The sequence below is a fragment of the Ascaphus truei genome, unplaced genomic scaffold, assembly GCF_040206685.1.
Source record: "Ascaphus truei isolate aAscTru1 unplaced genomic scaffold, aAscTru1.hap1 HAP1_SCAFFOLD_1119, whole genome shotgun sequence".
NCBI classification, from domain to species: domain Eukaryota; kingdom Metazoa; phylum Chordata; class Amphibia; order Anura; family Ascaphidae; genus Ascaphus; species Ascaphus truei.
The window spans coordinates 87,561-113,554 of record NW_027453985.1 but is presented as its reverse complement, the minus strand read 5'-3'; the positions used below and the strand labels follow the sequence as shown (position 1 = coordinate 113,554).

The following is a 25,994-nucleotide window of genomic DNA, read 5'->3' as shown; positions in this document are numbered from 1 at the left end:
GAGGCCTGTTAGTAGTATTTTAAAATAACCCATAGGATAACAGTATACATTGGAGTTTTAGCAGTAGGTTGAGAGGGGAAAGGGAAGATCTTGGTAATATTACAGAGAAAGAGGATCCAAACTTTACCCATGGCCATGCATGTGAATGGAGATGGAATTGAAGAGCCAAATGTTACTCCTAGGCAACATGTTTGATGACAAGATAGATGGTAGTACTGTTTACTGTGATGGAGAAAGGGGATAATATGAGCCCAGTTTTAGACATTAAGTTTAAGGCAGTGGAGTGCCATCCATGAGCATATAGCCAGGAGGCAACCCAAGAGTAGGGACTGGATTGCAGGAGTGAGAGCAGGGGTGGATAGATTTGTGTGTGTATCATCTGCATAGAGATTATATCTAAGGCCAAAAGAGTTGATGAGGTCACCAAATGATAGTATGTAGAGCGAAAGAGAGATCTCAGAACAGAGCCCTGATGTATACCCACAGACAGATCAATAGAAGACGAAGACATGTTAGCAACAGAGATGGAGAATGTGTGACAGGAAAGTTATGATGAAAACCAGGATAGAACTGTGTTACGGATACAAAGAGAGAGTTTAGAATATGAAGGAGGAGAGTGATTGAGAGCATCAAACGCAGCAGATAGATCAAGTAGGATTAGTAGGGAAAAGTGACCTTGGGAATTTGCTTTAAGCACAGTCTGTAGAACGAGCTGTACGAAAGGCAGGTTGTAAAGGATCCAGGAGGGAATGTGATTTAAGAATGTTGACATTCTAGCAATTAGGAGACAAACAGCAGGAGGGATACAGGGTGGTAGTTAGTAAGGCACATAGGGTGTAGGTTGTTTCTGAGAAAAGGGTGACCACTACAGGCTTAAAGTAAGAGGGTAAAGAGCCAGAGAATATGGAGGAATTGAAGATGTGGGTGAGAGTGGGGACTAAGAGATGCAGTAAGGTGTGAGGGGATATGATCTAGAGGGCATGTGGTAGAGGGAGAAGAGAAGATGATTTGCTTCCAGCTCTGTAAGAGAAGAAAAAGAGTCAAATGCAGAAGGAGAATTAGGTAGGAGAGAAGGGGGAAGGGACAGAAGGAATCTCCTTGTGGGTGGCATCCACCTTGTCTCTGAAGTAGTCAAATGCTTGAGGAGAAGTGAAGGAAGGATGGCAAGTGTGAGGAGAAGGTTAGTGGAGGGAGTCAAATACAGGGAAAAAAAGACAGCGTAAATTAAATTTGAGTGTTGATGAATGTGAAAAAAAAGTAGTGTGGTTTGGCCCCAAAGAGCAGCTTTATACAGGACTGGAGACATTTTTACTGTAGAAAAATCAAATATCAATTGTGTGATTTCCTTCATAGGCATTAAGAACAGCGAGTGGAAGTGTGATGAACATGTTTGGGAATTTAGCCAAGGGTGTGGGTTAGAGGGACGAGTGTGTCAGAACCTAGAAGGGGCATATAGATAGGAGGATAGCATTGCAAGAGTTAATAAGATTGTTAGTTTAAGTGAAAAGAGAGAGAGAGCAGAGAGGTTAGAGTAGATGTCAGAGGAGAGTTTAATTAAGCAGAGGAAAATCAGTGGGACAGGTAAGACACGGTGAGGGGAATGACTGATTGTGACTGATGAGAGCAGAAGAGGTTATGTACAACTAGAGCCTTGTTAGTAATAGTGGACATTCCAGAGGGCACAGGAGAAGGGAAGAGAAAAGTAAGGAAAGGAATGTGGATTACATTAGATAGGTTAACACTCTTAGTAGGGAGGCCTGATGTGTATATGAGCCGGTCCAAGATTATAAGAGATATCCCCCAACATCAGCGAGCATAGAAGGAGACACAGAGATAGGTGTAGAGAGAGACAGAGATAGGGGTATGTAGAGAGAGAAGGACGTCAAGAGAATGAGACAGATAGACGTAGAGAGAGGAGACGTAGAGAGAGGGGGCGTAGAGAATGAGGGAAGGTGGAAGAGAATAGGATGTGCAGGAGTGCATTTCATTGAGCAGTGCAGAAATAGCTGCAATAGAGGTCTGTACAAATGGTGCTTTGTGTAGACACATGCAAAGGTAGGGGAAGGAAAGTGTATAGAACATGTGGATAAAAGCAGGAGTGTGGAAGTTAGAGAAATTAGAAAAGTTTTACAGAGGAGTGAGGAAACAGTAAACAGAAAGAACAAGAGAGAGGTTACATTGGGATGACGTGCTGTGGTAGAGAGAAATGCTAGGAGAGAGCCTCCAGATATTAGAGGACATGAATTGAGGGAGCAAATGTATAAATCAAAACCGGAGGGGGAGGTATAGCACGAAAGCTTGCACAGCAGTTGATGAAGATTATAGTCTTAAAGTTGCGTGTACCTGTCAGGGCACTCAAGAAGGTCAATGCTCACAAGTGCAGAGTTCATGAAGAAATGCTGAATCCAGTTCCCCTCCAATTTAATTTTAATATAACTTTTTCATTCTTCATTACTGCAAAAAGCAAACAAAACAAAACCACATTGCATTACTATTTTCAAAATGGATTGAATGACATATTCAACAGTAACTGTGTGATGCCAATATTGCCTTCTCACTCGTAGGCCAGTACGGTCAGGTACCCAGTACTGATAAAACAATAAGTGCCCGTACTAAGTACCAATATGAATTATAAGGAAATGTAAAATCTCCAGGTCTCTCTCCATCTCTGCAACAGATATATGGATAAGCCCATATTAAGGCATCACGTGACCGGAGCCGTCACTGACTGGGTATATGCAAAGATGCAGGGAGATGCAAAGAAAGGGAGGGAGAGAGACAGGGAGAAGATGGGAAACGGAGGGAGGCACGGATGGCGGGCCTCTCTCTTTCACTGGTGCATGCAAGGAGCTGGTCCCAACATCCACAAAGTGTGTGTGTATTATTGGTTGTGTTTTATGGCGGTAGGAGGATAGTGTGTATATTGTGTGTGTGTGGGAGTATTATATTGTGTGTAGGGTATTATAGTGTGTATATTATGTTGAGGTGCAGAGGAGAGTATTAGATTGGGTATCTTGTGTTAGGGGGTATTGTGTATATTGTGTTTAAGACTATAATATTATTGGGGAGATTATTATTGAGGAGGTATTAAAGTGTGTATTGTGGGGAGTATTAGTGTATGTATTATTTGTGGGTGACAGATGCTGTGGGTAGGCCAAGAGTACGGGCCAGACTAAGGTGGAGACTTTCTGTATTCTGCATACAGGACTCTACATGCACTGCAGAGGTGAGATTCCCCCAACTCCAATTTGCTACACTCTCCAAGAGAGATTATTGTGATCAGAGGTGGAAGATGAGCAGGGTCACTGCCCAGGGAGTAGCCTGTCAGGGGGCATGGAAATCTCTTTTGGTGCGTATGTTGCCACGTGGCATTGATTGACCGGTCAATTAGCACTGCTTCCTATCACAGTGACATGATCCGGTGCTGTGATCGGTTGCAGCGCTGACCAAGGTGTGTTAGTGCAGCAATTTACAGGGAGGGAACAGAGGTTGTGGGTGACAGATGCTGGGGGTAGGCCAAGAGTACGGGCCAGAGCAAGGTGGAGATATTCTGTACTCTGCATGCCCAGGACTCTGCATGCATGCCAGTGGCTGTGGGGTGTGTGTGTGTAGGTATGCCAAGTGTCAGTGTGCATAAGTAAGTGTGCTGTGTGTGTAAGTAAGTTTGCCTGTGTGGCAGGAGGTGTAGGGGGGTGGGGGGCGGGGGGCGGTTCAGCTGGAGGACTTTACCCAGCACAAAAGCACATAGATGCCTCTGATTATATCACCCCAAATGCTGATAATATCCTGCTGTAGATGCACTTTACAGAAGATGATATAGATGTCATCAGTGTTTGGTGGGTTCATTAAATCAATCCATCATATAATAGCCACACTGTGCATATGATGTACTGAATCAGTAACACCAATCACATGAAGACATCTCCATGGTAGGGGTAGTGTTGAAGTTAACAAAATATGTCCAGCACTGTGGAGTGGAGCCCATACATAATAATTGTGCACATTACCAGAACAACATATTGTCAACTGCATGATCATTTTGCTGCTTGTAGTGTATACTCTTGTCCTGTGCAGTGTTGTAGTAGATCCGTCTCTTCGGTGTTCACTGCAATAAAAGTAAGACATTGCATTAATATTACAGAAGTTTGGGGGCTGAAATCCCACTATGCTAATGACAGTTTCCCTTTGCATAAGATTCTTGTGATTATATCTCAATGATGATCAATAACAACTACATCATAACACAGCTGCTCTATACAGAATATGTATTTGCCATCAATGGTCATGGAGGCAATATGTCACACAATGTACATATATAGCAAGGATTATTTCTTCCTATGGTGTATTATGATGGGAGGGTGAGATTCTGCATTATCAGCATCAGTAAATCTGTAGGAAACTGAGTGATATTCTATTTTTTAATGCAATATTAGGGTAAAATAAAGCTTGCTGTATCTATAGCCATGCTCTACCCATGATGTGCTGAATCAATGACTGCAGAGCGATTTAGAGTGGTAAACATGACTTGAACTCATCTCTGAATAGAGGGTAGCACAGTAGTGCAGAGTAGAAGGTGAATGTATCTCAAATGGAAACCCTTAGCAGCTGTGTGGGGAGTAGACAGTACAGACTGACCAAGTAAATAGTAAAAAGTAGTAACTTCAACATTACTTGGTTTTGTTCTCCACTCCTGTTTTTCTGTTCTTTAAATCACTAATACTGATGCCATATGTAACCTGTACTGAGAGTTATATACTCTACTGGCCTAGATCAAATTAAATGATGCAAACAGGATCCCTCCCACTCAAGATTCATATGATTGCACCACCTCAACCTTTCATAGCAATAACATAGAACTGCAGCAGTGCGCTACTGCACATGTTCTTGTTATGAATGGTAGTAGATGTGGTCCTTGGGTCAGTACTTCATACTGTAGCCACACTCTATTCATGATGTATTGAATCAACAAAAATCTGCATGGTACAGATCACAGGAAGGGGTGGAGTAGAGGTGAATATGTCCAATGCGAAACCCTTAGCAGCCGGATTTTTTGGAGTCAATAAAACGACAAATACTAAATGAGAAATATACACATTGCTTATCTGTCTCTGTGTAGTCATTTTCCTCCTCTTCAACTGTCCTTCAATTTTCTATTTTGCAAGAAAATGAACACATGGCTTCAATATTCACTTCTGTTCTGCAGTCTTTCCTCTTGAAATAAAAAAGTTAAGCATTGCATTATTATTATTATAATTATTATTGACGATACATACAATGAACCTTGCTCCAAACCATGTGATACAAAGCAAATCCACCTCCCTCCCACAGCTGTGCTCCTTCTAGAGCTTCTACCACACAAGTTATTCATGTCAGTGAAACTGTACTGCAGTCCCGGTCTGCACACAATCTACTGAATCAATGACATCACACTGTGTCACACAATGTCATGCTAACGACAGGAAACAATCTTTGTATATATCTTTGTATATATAATAATAATAATAATAATAAAAAAAATAAGACAGGACAGACACTCCTACATTGCAATCAATAGAAAATAACTGGGACAGGCACTTCAAGGATGCATACAGTCCCGGATAAACTGTAGCTACCTATACAGGTGTGCCTTGTCTCTAGACTCTGCATATATCTCTATTTATATACCACCCATTGTGTACTCAGCGCTTTACAAGAGAGACCAAAAAGTACAGGAAATTATTATACAATAAGTTCAACAAACAAAAACAGACAATAGGAAAGTAAATCCCTGTCCTGGGTAGTTTACAATCTAAGAGAAATGTAAGGAGACTTACAGAGAGACAACAGGTGGGGGAACAAGTGCAGTAGATGACAATGCTTGTCCTTAATGGTGGGTACTTGTAGTATAAAGCACTTCTTGGGAACAATAGTTAGTGACTGAATGAGTGACAGTAGCAACGAGTAAAAGCTATTGAAATGCTTCATTTAAGTTGTGAATTTTAAGGTTGATTTTAAATGTGGGTGGAAGAGGTTATGTTGGCATATACTGAGTGTGTGTGAGTTTCACAGGTAAATTGATGGGAAAGGGTTTCAGGCAAGAGAGCGAGTGCGCAGTAGAGGTGTAAGAAGTATAATGGAGACAGTTATTAGTAGAGCTTAGGAGACGAGGAAGGGCATAACGAGACCAAAGATGATATGTAGGAAGGAGCAGATGAATAGAGAATAGTGTTGGACTGGGTCCTCAACTATAAAAAAATGGGTAACGGGTACCCGGCCAAAATGAAAGGTTCTACCCGGTCGGGTACACGGTTTGGCACTTACCTTCCGGGTGGCGGTGAAATCTAGGATCAGCAGCAGTCCTGTGACGGTGGCAGCATCTGTGGTGTCTTCAGCCGGCGGGGGAGCTGCAGGCTCACAGACACAGCTTACCTGCTTCGGTGCTGTGGAAGTGATTCCTGCAGCTCCCCCCGCCAGGTGAAGACACCTCTGATGCTGCCAACATCAGAGGACTGCTGCTGCTGATCCTAGATGTCTTAGGAAAGGTAAGTATAAAAGATTATTTCCAGCTGCCCTGACATTACCCGACGCCGGGTATTACCCGGCCAAGTCCACTTCTCAGTGGCCGGTTTCGAAAGAGTTTAGAATATGAATGAGAAGAGTGATTGACAGTATCAAAAGCAGAAGAGAGATCAAGCAGGATTAGTAAGTAAAATGGACCTTGGGAATTTTCTTTATGTACATAATTGGTTACATTGGGAAAGGCAGATTGTGAAGGGCCCAGAGGAGCATGTGATTTAAGAATGTTGATCAAACGGGAGATCACAAGACGTTCTAGCAATTAGGAGGCAAATGGTAGGAAGGATACAGGGCGATAGTTAGAAATTCACACAAGGTCAAGGTTATTTTTGAGAATAGGGGTGACCACTGCATGCTTAAAAGGAAGAGTTGAAAGAGCCAAAGGATATGGAGGAATTGAAGATGTGGGTGAGAGTGAGAATATAGGATTGAGAGGGCATGTGGTAGAGGGAGAAGAGAAGATCAGGTTCCAGCTTTGTGACAGGAGAAAAGGAGTCAAGAGTGCAATGAGATCTAGATAGAAAAAGAGAGAGGGGGAAGGGAGAGAACGAATCTACTTGTGGATGGCATCCACCTTGCCTCAAGTGAGCAAAGGCTTGAGGAGAAATAAAGGATGGATGTTAAGTGGGAGGAGAAAGTCAGTGGTGGGACTCAAATACATAGAAGACAGTGTGAATGAAATTGGAGTGTTGATGAGTGAGGAAAAAGTAGTGTTTGACCTTAAAAAAAGGAGCAGAGTTTTACAGAACAGGACAAAGGTTTAGTGTAGAAAATCAGACTGTGAGATTTCCTCCATAGGTGTTAAGAGCAGCAGTGTGATGTGATGAAGTGTGATGAGAGCGTGCTTGTGAATTTAACCAATGCATGGGTTAGGCTGCGTCTATAGTAAGCACGCAACAGAAGGCAAAGTTAGCGCATGCCTGTCGCTCCAGCAATCCCTGCACTGAGGTCCGAGGCGACGGGGAGGCCCTGCATCGCTCGCACGCACTGTGGACGACCAAGCGTGTGACCATGATAATCACGGCCTTAGAGGGATGAGTGTGTCAGAGCCTAGAAGGGGCATATAGATGATGGAGGAGGAGGGAGGAGGAGATGATAGCATTGTAAGAGTTAACAAGATAGTTAGTTTAAGCAGAAAGTGAGGAAAGGTTAGAGATAAGGGTAGATGTCAGAGGAGAGAGTTCAATTAAGCTGAGGTATCGAGTAGGACAGGGGTGAGGGGAATGAGAAGTGGTGGATGATGAGAGCAGAAGAGGTCATGTACAAATAGACCATGTTAGTCGTAGAGCAGACATTCCAGAGGGCACGTGAGAAGGGAAGAGTAAAGTGAGACAAGGAATGTGGATTACATTAGATGGGTTAATACGCTTAGCAGGGAGGTGGAGAGAGAGGCAAGAGGCAGAGGGTGGTGTAGGGGTAGAGGAAGAGATGTTGCATGTACCTTGTCAGAACATTAAAGAACGTCAATTCACACTGGTGCAGAGTTGATGATGAAATGCTGAATCCAGTTCACGTCCAATTCAATTTTAACAGAACTTTTTCATTCTTCATTACTGCAAAAAAAAAAAAGTAAAAAACAATGCATTACTATTTTCAAAATGGATTGAATTCCCCCACCAATGACTATGTGTTACCAATATATCCCTCTCAGTCCCACTGCAGCACATACTGTACCAGTGTGAAAGTAAGAAGGTACACAGTACCGGTAAAACAATACGTGCCGGTACTATGCACCATATGAATTATAAGGGGATGTAAATCTCCCAGTCTCTCTCCATATCCGCAACAGAGTGGGCTCCGGTCAGTGGCATGGATGCCCATATATGGATATGCTCATATTTGGGCATCCCATGTCACTGACCGGAGCCGGCTCTGAGTATAGGGATATATGCGGAGACGCAGAGGTGCAAGGAAATGGGAGGAGGCACGGTGAGAAACAGGGAGAGACCACAGGAAGATAGAGGGCAACAACTTCCACAAGGTACGTCTATGTGTATAATTGTTTGTATTTTGTGCAGAGGGGGTAATTTCAGATAAAATACAATTCTCCACCCTCTACGAAATAATTCCACTTTGTTCAGTAAGCCAGAAAGTCTTGGTTCCATGGGGACTGAATTTTAATGCAAATAAGGTCCTTAATACACAAGTAAAGAATAAAGTTACTTATTCTCTACTGTAAGAAGTGCCACATTGCCCACTATTTGGGTCCTGTGCCCAGATTGTGACCATGCATGGCAGAGGTGAGATTCCCCCAACTCCAATTTGCTACACTCTCCAAGAGAGATAATTGTGATCAGAGGTGGAACTAGGGGAGGGGGTGAGCAGGGTCACTGCCCAGGGAGTAACCTGACTGGGGGCACGGAAATCTCATTTAGTGCATATGTTGCGGCACTGCATTGATTGACCGGTCAATCTGCACTGCTGCCTGTCACAGTGACATCCTGATCGGCACTGTGATCAGCTATAGCACTGACCCAGGTGAGATAGTTCAGCACTTTACAAGGAGGGAACAGATGTTGTGGGTGACAGATGCTGGGGGTAGGCCAAGACTGTTGGCCAGAGTAACGTGGAGACTTACTGCACTCTGCATGCCCATCCTCTCCCTGACATCAGGGGAAGGAAGTGGCCCTGGGGTGTGTGTAGGTATGCCAGATGTCAGTGTATGCATAAGTAAGTATGCCTGTGTAGTGGGAGGTGTAGGGGCGTTAAGCTGGAGGACTTAAAACAGGCACAAAAGCACATAGATACCTCTGATTATACCGCACCAAATGCTGATAATATCATGCTGTAGCTGCACTTTACAGAAGATGATGCAGATGTCATCATTGGTTGGTGGGTTCATTAAATCAATCCATCATATCATAACCACACTGTGCATATGATGTACTGAATCAGTAACACCAGGAAGACATCTCCATGTTAGGAGTAGAGTTGAAGTTAACAGAATATGTCCAGCACTGTGGTGTGTAGCCCATAAATAATAATTGTGCACATTACCAGAACAACATACTGTCAACTGCAAGATCATTTTGCTGCTTGTAGCGTATGCTCATCCTGTACAGTGTTGTAGTAGATCCGTCTCTTCAGTGTTCACTGCAACAAAAGTAAGACATTGCATTAATATTACAGACGTTTGGGGGCTGAAATCTCACTTCGCTGCGGACAATTTCCCTTTGCATAAGATTCTTGTGATTATGTCAATGATGATCAATAACTGCATCATAACACAGCCGCTCTATACAGAAGATGTACTTGCTCTCAATGGTCATGGAGGTAATACGTCACACAATGTACAGATATAGCAAGGATTATTTCTCCAACTGGTGCATTATGGCATTATGATGGGAAATGTTGTGAGATTCTGCATTATCAGCATCACTGAATCTTTTGGAAATTAAGTGATATTCTATGTTTTAATGCAATATTATGGATGATCAGCCGGTAAAATAATAATAGCTTGCTGTATCTGTAGCCATGCTCTACCCATGATGTGCTGAACCAATGACTGCAGAGAGATTCAGAGTGGTAAACATGACTGGAACGCATCTCTAAATAATGGGCAGCAAAGCAGTGCAGAATAGGAGGTGAAAGTATTTAAAATGGAAGATCCTTAGCAGCTGTGTGGAGAGTAGACAGTACAGACTGACCAAGTAAATGGTAAAAGGAGTAACTTCAACATTACTTGGCTTTGTTCTCCACATTGAAGCTTTCCTCCTCTTTAAATCACTAATACTGATGCCATGTGTAACCTGTACTGAGAGTTATATAATCTACTGGCCTAGATGAAACCATATGATGCAAACAGGATCCATCCCACTCCAGATTCATAGAATTGAACCACCTCAACCTTTCATAACAATCACATAGAACTGCAGCTGTGCGCTACTGCACATGTTCTTGTTATGAATGGTAGTAGATGTGGTCCTTGGGTCTTTACTTCATACTGTAGCCACCCTCTACTCATGATGTATTGAATCAACGAAAACTTGCATGGTTCAGATCACAGGAAGGGGTAGAGTAGAGATGAAAATATTCAATGTGAAACCCGTAGCAGCCGGATTGTGTGGAGTCAATAAAACGACAAATACTAAATGGTAAATGAGAAATATACACATTGCTTATCTGTCTCTGTGTAGTAATTTTCCTTCTCTTCAACTGTCCTTCAAATTTTCTCTTTTGCAAGAAAAGGAACACATGGCTTCAATATTCACTTCTGTTCTGCAGTCATCCCTCCTGAAATAAAAGTTAAGCATTGCATTGTTATTATGATAATACATACAATAAACCTTGCTCCAAACCATTTGATGCAAAGCAAATCCACCTCCCACCCACAGCTGTGCTCCTTCTAGAGCATGCATGTCAAACTCCAGTCCTCGAGGGTCCCAAACAGGCCAGGTTTTCAGAAGGGATATCCTGAAAACCTGGCCTGTTTGCTGCCCTCGAGGACTGGAGTTTGACATCCTTGTTCTTGAGCTTCTACCACGCAAGTCATCCATGTGAGTGACACTGTACTGCAGTCCTGGTCTGCACACAATCTACTGAATCAATGACATCACACTGTAAAGGCAATCTACAAGATGTATTAGTTGTCCACACTTCCGAAATGTTACTTTTATGTCCAAATCACTTATTCCCATGACCTGATATTTGTATTTGTTATTTATAGGATTGTCACAAAGAGTTGATGAGGTCACCAAATGATAGTATGTAGAGAGAAAGAGAGATCTCAGAACAGAGCCCTGATGTATACCCACAGACAGATCAATAGAAGACGAAGACATGTTAGCAACAGAGATGGAGAATGTGTGACAGGAAAGTTATGATGAAAACCAGGATAGAACTGTGTTACGGATACCAAGAGAGAGTTTAGAATATGAAGGAGGAGAGTGATTGAGAGCATCAAACGCAGCAGATAGATCAAGTAGGATTAGTAGGGAAAAGTGACCTTGGGAATTTGCTTTAAGCACAGTCTGTAGAACGAGCTGTACGAAAGGCAGGTTGTAAAGGATCCAGGAGGGCATGTGATTTAAGAATGTTGACATTCTAGCAATTAGGAGACAAACAGCAGGAGGGATATAGGGCGGTAGTTAGTAAGGCACATAGGGTGTAGGTTGTTTCTGAGAAAAGGGTGACCACTACAGGCTTAAAGTAAGAGGGTAAAGAGCCAGAGAATAGGGAGGAATTGAAGATGTGGGTGAGAGTGGGGACTAAGAGATGCAGTAAGGTGTGAGGGGATACGATCTAGAGGGCATGTGGTAGAGGGAGAAGAGAAGATGATTTGCTTCCAGCTCTGTAAGAGAAGAAAAAGAGTCAAATGCAGAAGGAGAATTAGGTAGGAGAGAAGGGGGAAGGGACAGAAGGAATCTCCTTGTGGGTGGCATCCACCTTGTCTCTGAAGTAGTCAAATGCTTGAGGAGAAGTGAAGGAAGGATGGCAAGTGTGAGGAGAAGGTTAGTGGAGGGAGTCAAATACAGGGAAAAAAAGACAGCGTAAATTAAATTTGAGTGTTGATGAATGTGAAAAAAAAGTAGTGTGGTTTGGCCCCAAAGAGCAGCTTTATACAGGACTGGAGACATTTTTACTGTAGAAAAATCAAATATCAATTGTGTGATTTCCTTCATAGGCATTAAGAACAGCGAGTGGAAGTGTGATGAACATGTTTGGGAATTTAGCCAAGGGTGTGGGCTAGAGGGACAAGTGTGTCAGAGCCTAGAGGGGGCATATAGATAGGAGGATAGCACTGTAAGAGTTAATAAGATTGTTAGTTTAAGCGGAAAGAGAGAGAGAGGTTAGAGTAGATGTCAGAGGAGAGTTTAATTAAGCAGAGGAAAATCAGTGGGACAGGTAAGATGGGGTGAGGGGAATGACTGATTGTGAATGATGAGAGCAGAAGAGGTCATGTACAACTAGAGCCTTGTTAGTCAGAGAACGGCCATTCCAGATGGCATAGGAGAAGGGAAGAGAAAAGTAAGGAAAGGAATGTGGATTACATTAGATAGGTTAACACTCTTAGCAGGGAGGCAGAGGCAGGGAGGCCCGATGTGTATATGAGCAGGTTCAAGATTATAAGAGATATCCCACACATCAGCAAACATAGAAGGAGACACAGAGATAGGTGTAGAGAGAGACAGAGATAGCTCTATGTAGAGAGAGAGGGACGTAGAGAGAATGAGACAGATAGGCGCAGAGAGAGGGGGCGCAGAGAGAGGAGGCGCCAAAAGAGGGGGCGCAGAGAGAGAGGGGGTGCAGAGAGAGGGGGCACAGAGAGAGGGGGCACAGAGAGAGGGGGCACAGAGAATAGGATATTAAAGAGTGCTTTTCATTGAGCAGTGCAGAAATAGCTGCAATAGAGGTCTGTACAAATGGTGCAGTGTGTAGACACATGCAAAGGTAGGGGAAGGAAAGAGGAGAACATGTGGATAAAAGCAGGAGTGTGGAAGTTAGAGAAATTTGAAAAGTTTAACAGAGGAGTGAGGAAACAGCAAGCAGAAAGAACAAGAGAGAGGTTACATTGGGATGACGTTCTGTGGTAAAGAGAAAATGCTAGGAGAGAGCTTTCAAATATTAGAGGACATGAATTGAGGGAGCAAATGTATAAATCAAAACCTGAGGGGGAGGTATAGCACGAAAGCTTGCACAGCAGATTATAGTCTTAATGTTGCGTGTACCTGTCAGGGTATTCAAGAAGTTAAATTCTCACAAGTGCAGAGTTCATGATGAAATGCTGAATCTAGTTCCCCTCCAATTTAATTTTAATATAACTTTTCCATTCTTCATTACTGCAAAAAGCAAACAAAACAAAACCACATTGCATTACTATTTTCAAAATGGATTGAATGGCATATTCAACAGTGACTGTGTGATGCCAATATTCCCCACTCACTCGTAGTGAAGCACATATTGTACTAGTGTTGAAAGTAGGCCGGTAGAGTCAGGTACGCAGTACTGATAAAACAATAAGTGCCCGTCGTAAGTACCAGCTCCGCAACAGTGCGGGCATCACATTAGTGACGTGGATGAACATATATGGATAAGCCCATATTAAGGCATCACGTGACCAGAGCCGTCACTGACTGGGTATACGTAAAGACGCAGGGAGATGCAAGGAAAGGGAGGGAGAGAGACAGGGAGAAGATGTGAAACGGAGTAAGGCACGGATGGAGGGAGTTCTTCCGAGCTTCTGCGGGCCTCTCTCTTTCACTGGTGCATGCCGGGAGCTGGTCCCAACATCCACAAAGTGTGTGTGTATTATTGGTTGTATTTTATGGGGGTAGGAGGGTAGTGTGTATATTGTGTGTGTGGGAGTATTATATTGTGTGTAGAGGTGCAGAGGAGAGTACTAGATTGTGTATCTTGTGTAAGGGTGTTGTGTATATTGTGTTTGGAGCTATAATATTATTGGGGAGATTAGTATTGAGGAGGTATTATAGTGTGTATTGTGGGGAGTATTAGTGTGTGTATTGTTTGTGGGTGACAGATGCTGGGGGTATGCAGCAATCCCTGCACTGAGGTCCGAGGCGGCTCTGCATCGCTCGCACACACTGTGGATGACCAAGCATGTGCCCATGATAATCATGGCCTTAGAGGGATGAGTGTGTCAGAGCCTAGAAGGGGCATATATATGATGGAGGAGGGAGGAGGAGGGAGGAGGAGGAGATGATAGCATTTTAAAAGTTAACAAGATAGTTAGTTTAAGCAGAAAGTGAGGAGAGGTTAGAGATAAGGGTAGATGTCAGAGGAGAGAGTTCAATTAAGCTGAGGTATCGAGTAGGACAGGGGTGAGGGGAATGAGAGGTGGTGGATGATGAGAGCAGAAGAGGTCATGTACAAATAGACCTTGTTAGTCAGAGAGCAGTCATTCCAGAGGGCACGTGAGAAGTGAAGAGTAAAGTGAGACATGGAATGTGGATTACATTAGATGGGTTAATACGCTTAGCAGGGAGGTGGAGAGAGAGAGGCAAGAGGCAGAGAGTGGTGCAGGGGTTGAGGAAGAGATGTTGCATGTACCTTATCAGAACATTAAAGAACATCAATTCACACTGGTGCAGAGTTGATGATGAATCCAGTTCACCTCCAATTCAATTTTAACAGAAATGTTTCATTCTTCATTACTGAAAAAAAAGAAAAGTAAAAAACATTTCATTACTATTTTCAAAATGGATTGAATTCCCCCAACAATGACTATGTGTTACCAATATATCCCTCTCAGTCCCACTGCAGCATATACTGTACCAGTGTGAAAGTAGGAAGGTACACAGTACCGGTAAAACAATACGTGCCGGTACTATGCACCATATGAATTATAAGGGGATGTAAATCTCCCAGTCTCTCTCCATATCCGCAACAGAGCGGGCTCCGGTCAGTGGCATGGATGCCCATATATGGGTATGCTCATATTTGGGCATCCCATGTCACTGACCGGAGCCGGCTCTGAGTATAGGGATATATGCGGAGACGCAGAGGTGCAAGGAAATGGGAGGAGGCACGGTGAGAAACAGGGAGAGACCACAGGAAGATAGAGGGCAACAACTTCCACAAGGTACTTGTATGGGTATAATTGTTTGTATTTTGTGCAGAGGGGGTAATTTCAGATAAAATACAATTCTCCACCCTCTACGAAACAATTCCACTTTGTTCAGTAAGCCAGAAAGTCTTGGTCCCATGTGGACTGAATTTAATGCAAATAAGGTCCTTAATACACAAGTAAAGAATAAAGTTACTTATTCTCTACTGTAAGAAGTGCCACATTGCCCACTATTTGGGTCCTGTGCCCAGATTGTGACCATGCATGGCAGAGGTGAGATTCCCCCAACTCCAATTTGCTACACTCTCCAAGAGAGATAATTGTGATCAGAGGTGGAACTAGGGGAGGGGGTGAGCAGGGTCACTGCCCAGGGAGTAACCTGACTGGGGTCACGGAAATCTCATTTAGTGCATATGTTGCGGCACTGCATTGATTGACCGGTCAATCTGCACTGCTGCCTGTCACAGTGACATCCTGATCGGGCACTGTGATCAGCTATAGCACTGACCCAGGTGAGATAGTTCAGCACTTTACAAGGAGGGAACAGATGTTGTGGTGACAGATGCTGGGGGTAGGCCAAGACTGTTGGCCAGAGTAACGAGGAGACTTACTGCACTCTGCATGCCCATCCTCTCCCTGACATCAGGGGAAGGAAGTGGCCCTGGGGTGTGTGTAGGTATGCCAGATGTCAGTGTATGCATAAGTAAGTATGCCTGTGTAGTGGGAGGTGTAGGGGCGTTAAGCTGGAGGACTTAAAACAGGCACACATCTCACTTCGCTGCGGACAATTTCCCTTTGCATAAGATTCTTGTGATTATGTCAATGATGATCAATAACTGCATCATAACACAGCCGCTCTATACAGAAGATGTACTTGCTATCAATGGTCATGGAGGTAATACGTCACACAATGTACAGATATAGCAAGGATTATTTCTTCCTCTGGTGCATTATGGCATTATGATGGGAAATGTTGTGAGATTCTGCATTATCAGCGTCACTGAATCTTTTGGAAATTAAGTGATATTCTATGTTTTAATGCAATATTATGGATGATCAGCCGGTAAAATAATAAAAGCTTTCTGTATCTGTAGCCATGCTCTACCCATGATGTGCTGAATCAATGACTGCAGAGAGATTCAGAGTGGTAAACATGACTGGAACGCATCTCTAAATAATGGGCAGCAAAGCAGTGCAGAATAGGAGGTGAAAGTATTTAAAATGGAAGACCCTTAGCAGCTGTGTGGGGAGTAGACAGTACAGACTGACCAAGTAAATGGTAAAAGGAGTAACTTCAACATTACTTGGCTTTGTTCTCCACATTGAAGCTTTCCTCCTCTTTAAATCACTAATACTGATGCCATGTGTAACCTGTACTGAGAGTTATATAATCTACTGGCCTAGATGAAACCATATGATGCAAACAGGATCCATCCCACTCCAGATTCATAGAATTGAACCACCTCAACCTTTCATAACAATCACATAGAACTGCAGCTGTGCGCTACTGCACATGTTCTTGTTATGAATGGTAGTAGATGTGGTCCTTGGGTCTTTACTTCATACTGTAGCCACCCTCTACTCATGATGTATTGAATCAACGAAAACTTGCATGGTTCAGATCACAGGAAGGGGTAGAGTAGAGATGAAAATATTCAATGTGAAACCCGTAGCAGCCGGATTGTGTGGAGTCAATAAAACGACAAATACTAAATGGTAAATGAGAAATATACACATTGCTTATCTGTCTCTGTGTAGTAATTTTCCTTCTCTTCAACTGTCCTTCAAATTTTCTCTTTTGCAAGAAAAGGAACACATGGCTTCAATATTCACTTCTGTTCTGCAGTCATCCCTCCTGAAATAAAAGTTAAGCATTGTATTGTTATTATGATAATACATACAATAAACCTTGCTCCAAACCATTTGATGCAAAGCAAATCCACCTCCCACCCACAGCTGTGCTCCTTCTAGAGCATGCATGTCAAACTCCAGTCCTCGAGGGTCCCAAACAGGCCAGGTTTTCAGTAGGGATATCCTGAAAACCTGGCCTGTTTGCTGCCCTCGAGGACTGGAGTTTGACATCCTTGTTCTTGAGCTTCTACCACGCAAGTCATCCATGTGAGTGACACTGTACTGCAGTCCTGGTCTGCACACAATCTACTGAATCAATGACATCACACTGTAAAGGCAATCTACAAGATGCATTAGTTGTCCACACTTCCGAAATGTTACTTTTATGTCCAAATCACTTATTCCCATGACCTGATATTTGTATTTGTTATTTATAGGATTGTCACAAAGAGTTGATGAGGTCACCAAATGATAGTATGTAGAGAGAAAGAGAGATCTCAGAACAGAGCCCTGATGTATACCCACAGACAGATCAATAGAAGACGAAGACATGTTAGCAACAGAGATGGAGAATGTGTGACAGGAAAGTTATGATGAAAACCAGGATAGAACTGTGTTACGGATACCAAGAGAGAGTTTAGAATATGAAGGAGGAGAGTGATTGAGAGCATCAAACGCAGCAGATAGATCAAGTAGGATTAGTAGGGAAAAGTGACCTTGGGAATTTGCTTTAAGCACAGTCTGTAGAACGAGCTGTACGAAAGGCAGGTTGTAAAGGATCCAGGAGGGCATGTGATTTAAGAATGTTGACATTCTAGCAATTAGGAGACAAACAGCAGGAGGGATATAGGGCGGTAGTTAGTAAGGCACATAGGGTGTAGGTTGTTTCTGAGAAAAGGGTGACCACTACAGCTTAAAGTAAGAGGGTAAAGAGCCAGAGAATAGGGAGGAATTGAAGATGTGGGTGAGAGTGGGGACTAAGAGATGCAGTAAGGTGTGAGGGGATACGATCTAGAGGGCATGTGGTAGAGGGAGAAGAGAAGATGATTAGCTTCCAGCTCTGTAAGAGAAGAAAAGGAGTCAAATGCAGAAGGAGAATTAGGTAGAAGGAGAGAAGGGGGAAGGGACAGAAGGAATCTCCTTGTGGGTGGCATCCACCTTGCCTCTGAAGTAGTCAAATGCTTGAGGAGAAGTGAAGGAAGGATGGCAAGTGTGAGAAGAAGGTTAGTGGAGGGAGTCAAATACAGGGGAAAAAAGACAGCGTAAATTAAATTTGTGTGTTGATGAATGTGGAAAAAAAAGTAGTGTGGTTTGGCCCCAGAGAGCAGCTTTATACAGGACTGGAGACATTTTTACTGTAGAAAAATCAAACATCAAGTGTGAGATTTCCTTCATAGGCATTAAGAACAGTGAGTGGAAGTGTGATGAACATGTTTGGGAATTTAGCCAAGGGTGTGGGTTAGAGGGACGAGTGTGTCAGAGCTTGAAGGGGCATATAGAGGATAGCATTGTAAGAGTTAATAAGATTGTCAGTTTAAGCAGAAAGAGAGAGAGAGAGCAGAGAGGTTAGAGTAGATGTCAGAGGAGAGTTTAATTAAGCAGAGGAAAATCAGTGGGACAGGTAAGATGGGGTGAGGGGAATGACTGATTGTGAATGATGAGAGCAGAAGAGGTCATGTACAACTAGAGCCTTGTTAGTCAGAGAACGGACATTCCAGAGGGCATAGGAGAAGGGAAGAGAAAAGTAAGGAAAGGAATGTGGATTACATTAGATAGGTTAACACTCTTAGCAGGGAGGCAGAGGCAGGGAGACCCGATGTGTATATGAGCAGGTTCAAGATTATAAGAGATATCCCACACATCAGCAAACATAGAAGGAGACACAGAGATAGGTGTAGAGAGAGACAGAGATAGCTCTATGTAGAGAGAGAGGGACGTAGAGAGAATGAGACAGATAGGCGCAGAGAGAGAGGGGGCGCAGAGAGAGAGGGGGCGCAGAGAGAGAGGGGGCGCAGAGAGAGAGGGGGCGCAGAGAGAGAGGGGGCGCAGAGAGAGAGGGGGCGCAGAGAGAGAGGGGGCGCAGAGAGAGAGGGGGCGCAGAGAGAGAGGGGGCGCAGAGAGAGAGGGGGCGCAGAGAGAGAGGGGGCGCAGAGAGAGAGGGGGCGCAGAGAGAGAGGGGGCGCAGAGAGAGAGGGGGCGCAGAGAGAGAGGGGGCGCAGAGAGAGAGGGGGCGCAGAGAATAGGATGTACATGAGTGCTTTTCATTGAGCAGTGCAGAAATAGCTGCAATAGAGGTCTGTACAAATGGTGCAGTGTGTAGACACATGCAAAGGTAGGGGAAGGAAAGAGGAGAACATGTGGATAAAAGCAGGAGTGTGGAAGTTAGAGAAATTAGAAAAGTTTAACAGAGGAGTGAGGAAACAGCAAGCAGAGAGAACAAGAGAGAGGTTACATTGGGATGACGTTCTGTGGTAGAGAGAAAATGCTAGGAGAGAGCTTTCAAATATTAGAGGACATGACTTGAGGGAGCAAATGTATAAATCAAAACCTGAGGGGGAGGTATAGCACGAAAGCTTGCACAGCAGATTATAGTCTTAAAGTTGCGTGTACCTGTCAGGGCATTCAAGAAGGTAAATTCTCACAAGTGCAGAGTTCATGATGAAATGCTGAATCCAGTTCCCCTCCAATTTAATTTTAATATAACTTATCCATTCTTCATTACTGCAAAAAGCAAACAAAACAAAACCACATTGCATTACTATTTTCAAAATGGATTGAATGGCATATTCAACAGTGACTGTGTGATGCCAATATTCCCCACTCACTCGTAGTGAAGCACATATTGTACTAGTGTTGAAAGTAGGCCGGTAGAGTCAGGTACGCAGTACTGATAAAACAATAAGTGCGCGTCGTAAGTACCAGCTCCGCAACAGTGCGGGCATCACATTAGTGACGTGGATGAACATATATGGATAAGCCCATATTAAGGCATCACGTGACCAGAGCCGTCACTGACTGGGTATACGTAAAGACGCAGGGAGATGCAAGGAAAGGGAGGGAGAGAGACAGGGAGAAGATGGGAAACGGAGGGAGGCACGGATGGAGAGAGGGAGTTCTTCCGAGCTTCTGCTGGCCTCTCTCTTTCACTGGTGCATGCCGGGAGCTGGTCCCAACATCCACAAAGTGTGTGTGTATTATTGGTTGTATTTTATGGGGGTAGGAGGGTAGTGTGTATATTGTGTGTGTGGGAGTATTATATTGTGTGTAGAGGTGCAGAGGAGAGTACTAGATTGTGTATCTTGTGTAAGGGTGTTGTGTATATTGTGTTTGGAGCTATAATATTATTGGGGAGATTAGTATTGAGGAGGTATTATAGTGTGTATTGTGGGGAGTATTAGTGTGTGTATTGTTTGTGGGTGACAGATGCTAGGGTATGCAGCAATCCCTGCACTGAGGTCCGAGGCGGCTCTGCATCGCTCGCATGCACTGTGGATGACCAAGCATGTGCCCATGATAATCATGGCCTTTTGAGGGATGAGTGTGTCAGAGCCTAGAAGGGGCATATAAATATATAATGGAGGAGGGAGGAGGGAGGAGGAGGAGATGATAGCATTGTAAAAGTTAACAAGATAGTTAGTTTAAGCAGAAAGTGAGGAGAGGTTAGAGATAAGGGTAGATGTCAGAGGAGAGAGTTCAATTAAGCTGAGGTATCGAGTAGGACAGGGGTGAGGGGAATGAGAAGTGGTGGATGATGAGAGCAGAAGAGGTCATGTACAAATAGACCTTGTTAGTCAGAGAGCAGACATTCCAGAGGGCACGTGAGAAGTGAAGAGTAAAGTGAGACATGGAATGTGGATTACATTAGATGGGTTAATACGCTTAGCAGGGAGGTGGAGAGAGAGAGGCAAGAGGCAGAGAGTGGTGTAGGGGTTGAGGAAGAGATATTGCATGTACCTTATCAGAACATTAAAGAACATCAATTCACACTGGTGCAGAGTTGATGATGAATCCAGTTCACCTCCAATTCAATTTTAACAGAAATGTTTCATTCTTCATTACTGAAAAAAAAGAAAAGTAAAAAACATTTCATTACTATTTTCAAAATGGATTGAATTCCCCCAACAATAACTATGTGTTACCAATATATCCCTCTCAGTCCCACTGCAGCACATACTGTACCAGTGTGAAAGTAGGAAGGTACACAGTAACGGTAAAACAATACGTGCCGGTACTATGCACCATCTGAATTATAAGGGGATGTAAATCTCCCAGTCTCTCTCCATATCCGCAACAGAGTGGGCTCCGGTCAGTGGCATGGATGCCCATGTATGGATATGCTCATATTTGGGCATCCCATGTCACTGACCGGAGCCGGCTCTGAGTATAGGGATATATGCGGAGACGCAGAGGTGCAAGGAAATGGGAGGAGGCACGGTGAGAAACAGGGAGAGACCACAGGAAGATAGAGGGCAACAACTTCCACAAGGTACGTGTATGTGTATAATTGTTTGTATTTTGTGCAGAGGGGGTAATTTCAGATAAAATACAATTCTCCACCCTCTACGAAATAATTCCACTTTGTTCAGTAAGCCAGAAAGTCTTGGTTCCATGGGGACTGAATTTTAATGCAAATAAGGTCCTTAATACACAAATAAAGAATATAGTTACTTATTCTCTACTGTAAGAAGTGCCACATTGCCCACTATTTGGGTCCTGTGCCCAGATTGTGACCATGCATGGCAGAGGTGAGATTCCCCCAACACCAATTTGCTACACTCTCCAAGAGAGATAATTGTGGTCAGAGGTGGAACTAGGGGAGGGGGTGAGCAGGGTCACTGCCCAGGGAGTAACCTGACAGGGGGCACGGAAATCTCATTTAGTGCATATGGTGCGGCACTGCATTGATTGACCGGTCAATCTGCACTGCTGCCTGTCACAGTGACATCATGATCGGGCACTGTGATCAGCTATAGCACTGACCCAGGTGAGATAGTTCAGCACTTTACAAGGAGGGAACAGATGTTGTGGGTGACAGATGCTGGGGGTAGGCCAAGACTGTTGGCCAGAGTAACGTGGAGACTTACTGCACTCTGCATGCCCATCCTCTCCCTGACATCAGGGGAAGGAAGTGGCCCTGGGGTGTGTGTAGGTATGCCAGATGTCAGTGTATGCATAAGTAAGTATGCCTGTGTAGTGGGAGGTGTAGGGGCGTTAAGCTGGAGGACTTAAAACAGGCACACATCTCACTTCGCTGCGGACAATTTCCCTTTGCATAAGATTCTTGTGATTATGTCAATGATGATCAATAACTGCATCATAACACAGCCGCTCTATACAGAAGATGTACTTGCTATCAATGGTCATGGAGGTAATACGTCACACAATGTACAGATATAGCAAGGATTATTTCTTCCTCTGGTGCATTATGGCATTATGATGGGAAATGTTGTGAGATTCTGCATTATCAGCATCACTGAATCTTTTGGAAATTAAGTGATATTCTATGTTTTAATGCAATATTATGGATGATCAGCCGGTAAAATAATAATAGCTTGCTGTATCTGTAGCCATGCTCTACCCATGATGTGCTGAATCAATGACTGCAGAGAGATTCAGAGTGGTAAACATGACTGGAACGCATCTCTAAATAATGGGCAGCAAAGCAGTGCAGAATAGGAGGTGAAAGTATTTAAAATGGAAGACCCTTAGCAGCTGTGTGGGGAGTAGACAGTACAGACTGACCAAGTAAATGGTAAAAGGAGTAACTTCAACATTACTTGGCTTTGTTCTCCACATTGAAGCTTTCCTCCTCTTTACATCACTAATACTGATGCCATGTGTAACCTGTACTGAGAGTTATATAATCTACTGGCCTAGATGAAACCATGTGATGCAAACAGGATCCATCCCACTCCAGATTCATAGAATTGAACCACCTCAACCTTTCATAACAATCACATAGAACTGCAGCTGTGCGCTACTGCACATGTTCTTGTTATGAATGGTAGTAGATGTGGTCCTTGGGTCTTTACTTCATACTGTAGCCACACTCTACTCATGATGTATTGAATCAATGAAAACTTGCATGGTTCAGATCACAGGAAGGGGTAGAGTAGAGATGAAAATGTTCAATGTGAAACCCGTAGCAGCCGGATTGTGTGGAGTCAATAAAACGACAAATACTAAATGGTAAATGAGAAATATACACATTGCTTATCTGTCTCTGTGTAGTAATTTTCATTCTGTTCAACTGTCCTTCAAATTTTCTCTTTTGCAAGAAAAGGAACACATGGCTTCAATATTCACTTCTGTTCTGCAGTCATCCCTCCTGAAATAAAAGTTAAGCATTGCATTGTTATTATGATAATACATACAATAAACCTTGCTCCAAACCATTTGATGCAAAGCAAATCCACCTCCCACCCACAGCTGTGCTCCGTCTAGAGCATGCATGTCAAACTCCAGTCCTCGAGGGTCCCAAACAGGCCAGGTTTTCAGTAGGGATATCCTGAAAACCTGGCCTGTTTGCTGCCCTCGAGGACTGGAGTTTGACATCCTTGTTCTTGAGCTTCTACCACGCAAGTCATCCATGTGAGTGACACTGTACTGCAGTCCTGGTCTGCACACAATCTACTGAATCAATGACATCACACTGTAAAGGCAATCTACAAGATGTATTAGTTGTCCACACTTCCGAAATGTTACTTTTATGTCCAAATCACTTATTCCCATGACCTGATATTTGTATTTGTTATTTATAGGATTTTCACATGTATTACTACTGTGAAACGCTATATACATTAATAGTGCTATATAAATAAATACATACACATTTATATATAATAATAATATCAGCATGTTCTTTTAAAGCGCTGCTAGTTTTACGTAGCGCTATACAGAGACATTTTGCAGACACAAGTCCCTGCCCCATAGAGCTTACAATCTATGACATTGGTGCCTGAGGCACAGAGGATATGAAGTGACTTGCCCAAGGTCACACACACACATAAATATATACACACACACACACACACATATATATGAAAACTAACACAGAAAAAAAGAATCCCCTGAATAGCACTCTAACATACACAAATTGTATCAATAAAGGTTTATTAATCACATACACATAAATGGTTAAAATGAGGAGCAGTGGTGACCTACAAAGCTGTTATAAACTGAACCTTAAGGTGTGGGGAAAAATGCTACACTGCAGTAATAAGTACAAAGTGTGTAAATAAAGTGTAGAGGCAAGAAATATATGGAAATGAGAACACTCAGACCGGCTGGTCAAGTACTACCTAAGTTGAAGCCCCCTGTGTGAAGTGCTTGTATGAAACTAGTGTATAACTAACAAGCAAGGAAATGAATAAGTTAATTATATAAGTTAGTAATATGATCCAAGCCTATAGATATGAAACACACAGATGAGCAAAAAATTGGCAGATATAACTAACAAGCCAAAATAGGTAGCAAAAGTACTTAGACCAGTCCTGAGTGTACAGCAAAGTGTCCAGCAGAGTGATAGCTGAGATCACCACCACATCCTAGATGAGACAGACAAGCCCTGACTTGCTTGTTTCACCAAATGCTTTGTCCGGGGGCTTAACATATAGACAGTTGATAGATGTATTTGAAGTTGCATATTCTGTGCCGTGGATTAATCAGTGTACTGAAAGCAACTGAAGATGGTACAGTAGCTGTGATAGGTTGGCCTCATAGCTCCTCCTTCAATGGAGGAATCGGCTCACAGAGCACTTAACTCCCTAAATGCCCAAAGAAAAAAGTAAGCATGCAGTACTTAAAGTGAAAGTAAAATGAGAAATGAAATAAACACACACATTGAAAAATCACTCACCCGACTGAGAGCGCCTTCTACAGAGCGCTGTACCACTGCTCAGCTAGCAGCTAAAACTGTCTCATTTTCCCACCATTGAAGTTTACACATGTCCACGCCCCACTCTAACAAGACGCTGTGTACGGAAGCTCGCAGGAGACAAACTAGTGAGAGAATGTGTAGCTGCTAGCCACACTCCACGAGGTGCATTGTGGGAAATGTAGTTCTTTGCCTGCTAGCTTCTCTGACTGGTTACTGATCACATGATGTCACTAGGGGCGGGATTAGTGTGTTGCAATGTAACGGCCCGGCTGTATGATTGTCACAGAAGGGGGGAGCCTGAGAATGTCACGGATTTAATTACACATGTAATGATGTAATAACACAGCCATGAACTAAGCCAGTATACATATGGTCGTGTGATATTTATAATGCATTTATTAACATTATTGTGTGGATTTGGGCTGAATTAAACTTGTATGGGATTGTCACTTTAATATCACAGTACCACTACTGTTTAACACTTATAATGACCTCCTGATTACAGATTATTAGGGACAGACTTAAAAAGGCCTGTGTAAATATTTATTATAGAGTGGCCTCTTTACTTTATAATATCAGGGAGTATCAGACAGGCCTGTGTTTATTTTTAATATACATTAGGGTGACCTGACTCCAGATTATTGGCCTTTCCCTCTGACAAATGCATATTTTCCTATACTGTGTTAATTTTGTTAGAACAAAATAAATATTCATGCGCTAAATGACAGTACCAGTGTGAGTCCCAATAAGAAGTAGTGAGGTAAAAAACCATGGTACCAGCAACATATGTAACTGATGGGGAGGGTGCTAAAATATATGGAGTGTGGCGTCCTGATTGCTAAATGAGGTGTATTATATCATAAGTGCATATAACAATATCCCTCATAGCAATCTATTAAGAACCAACAAGAACTAGGTAGCACAATAATCAGTGCTGCAGTTATAGCCTAATAATAAGTATATATATATATATATATATATACTGCTGCGGCCAAGTTTATTCGAGCATTTGCCCGTTCTTGGCCGCAGCAGTAGCCTGGCGCGCGCCCGAGAGTGACGGGCGCGCGCCGAAGCAGCGGAAGAGCGCCCTCCGATCGGGGCGCTCTCCCTACCGCTGCCGGGTCCGCCGGGTCCCCCGGAACCCCCTGCCGCTGTCCCGCGATCGCGGGACACCAGGGCTCCCTC

At 43.3% G+C, this 25,994-nt stretch overlaps 2 long non-coding RNA genes across 2 annotated transcripts; both read right to left on the bottom strand.

The window, feature by feature from the left end:
• Positions 1–2,204: 2,204 nt before the first annotated feature.
• Positions 2,205–14,666, bottom strand: LOC142475236 (uncharacterized). Its single transcript, XR_012790815.1, has 8 exons — positions 14,563–14,666; positions 13,224–13,334; positions 10,669–10,788; positions 9,553–9,648; positions 7,997–8,108; positions 5,092–5,211; positions 4,008–4,105; positions 2,205–2,454 (listed from the first exon to the last, which is right to left on the bottom strand). It is a non-coding gene; the product is annotated as an uncharacterized LOC142475236 (long non-coding RNA).
• A 1,031-nt stretch (positions 14,667–15,697) lies between these two features.
• Positions 15,698–25,336, bottom strand: LOC142475237 (uncharacterized). Its single transcript, XR_012790816.1, has 6 exons — positions 24,789–25,336; positions 24,413–24,696; positions 23,139–23,258; positions 20,885–20,988; positions 19,541–19,651; positions 15,698–16,934 (listed from the first exon to the last, which is right to left on the bottom strand). It is a non-coding gene; the product is annotated as an uncharacterized LOC142475237 (long non-coding RNA).
• Positions 25,337–25,994: the final 658 nt, after the last annotated feature.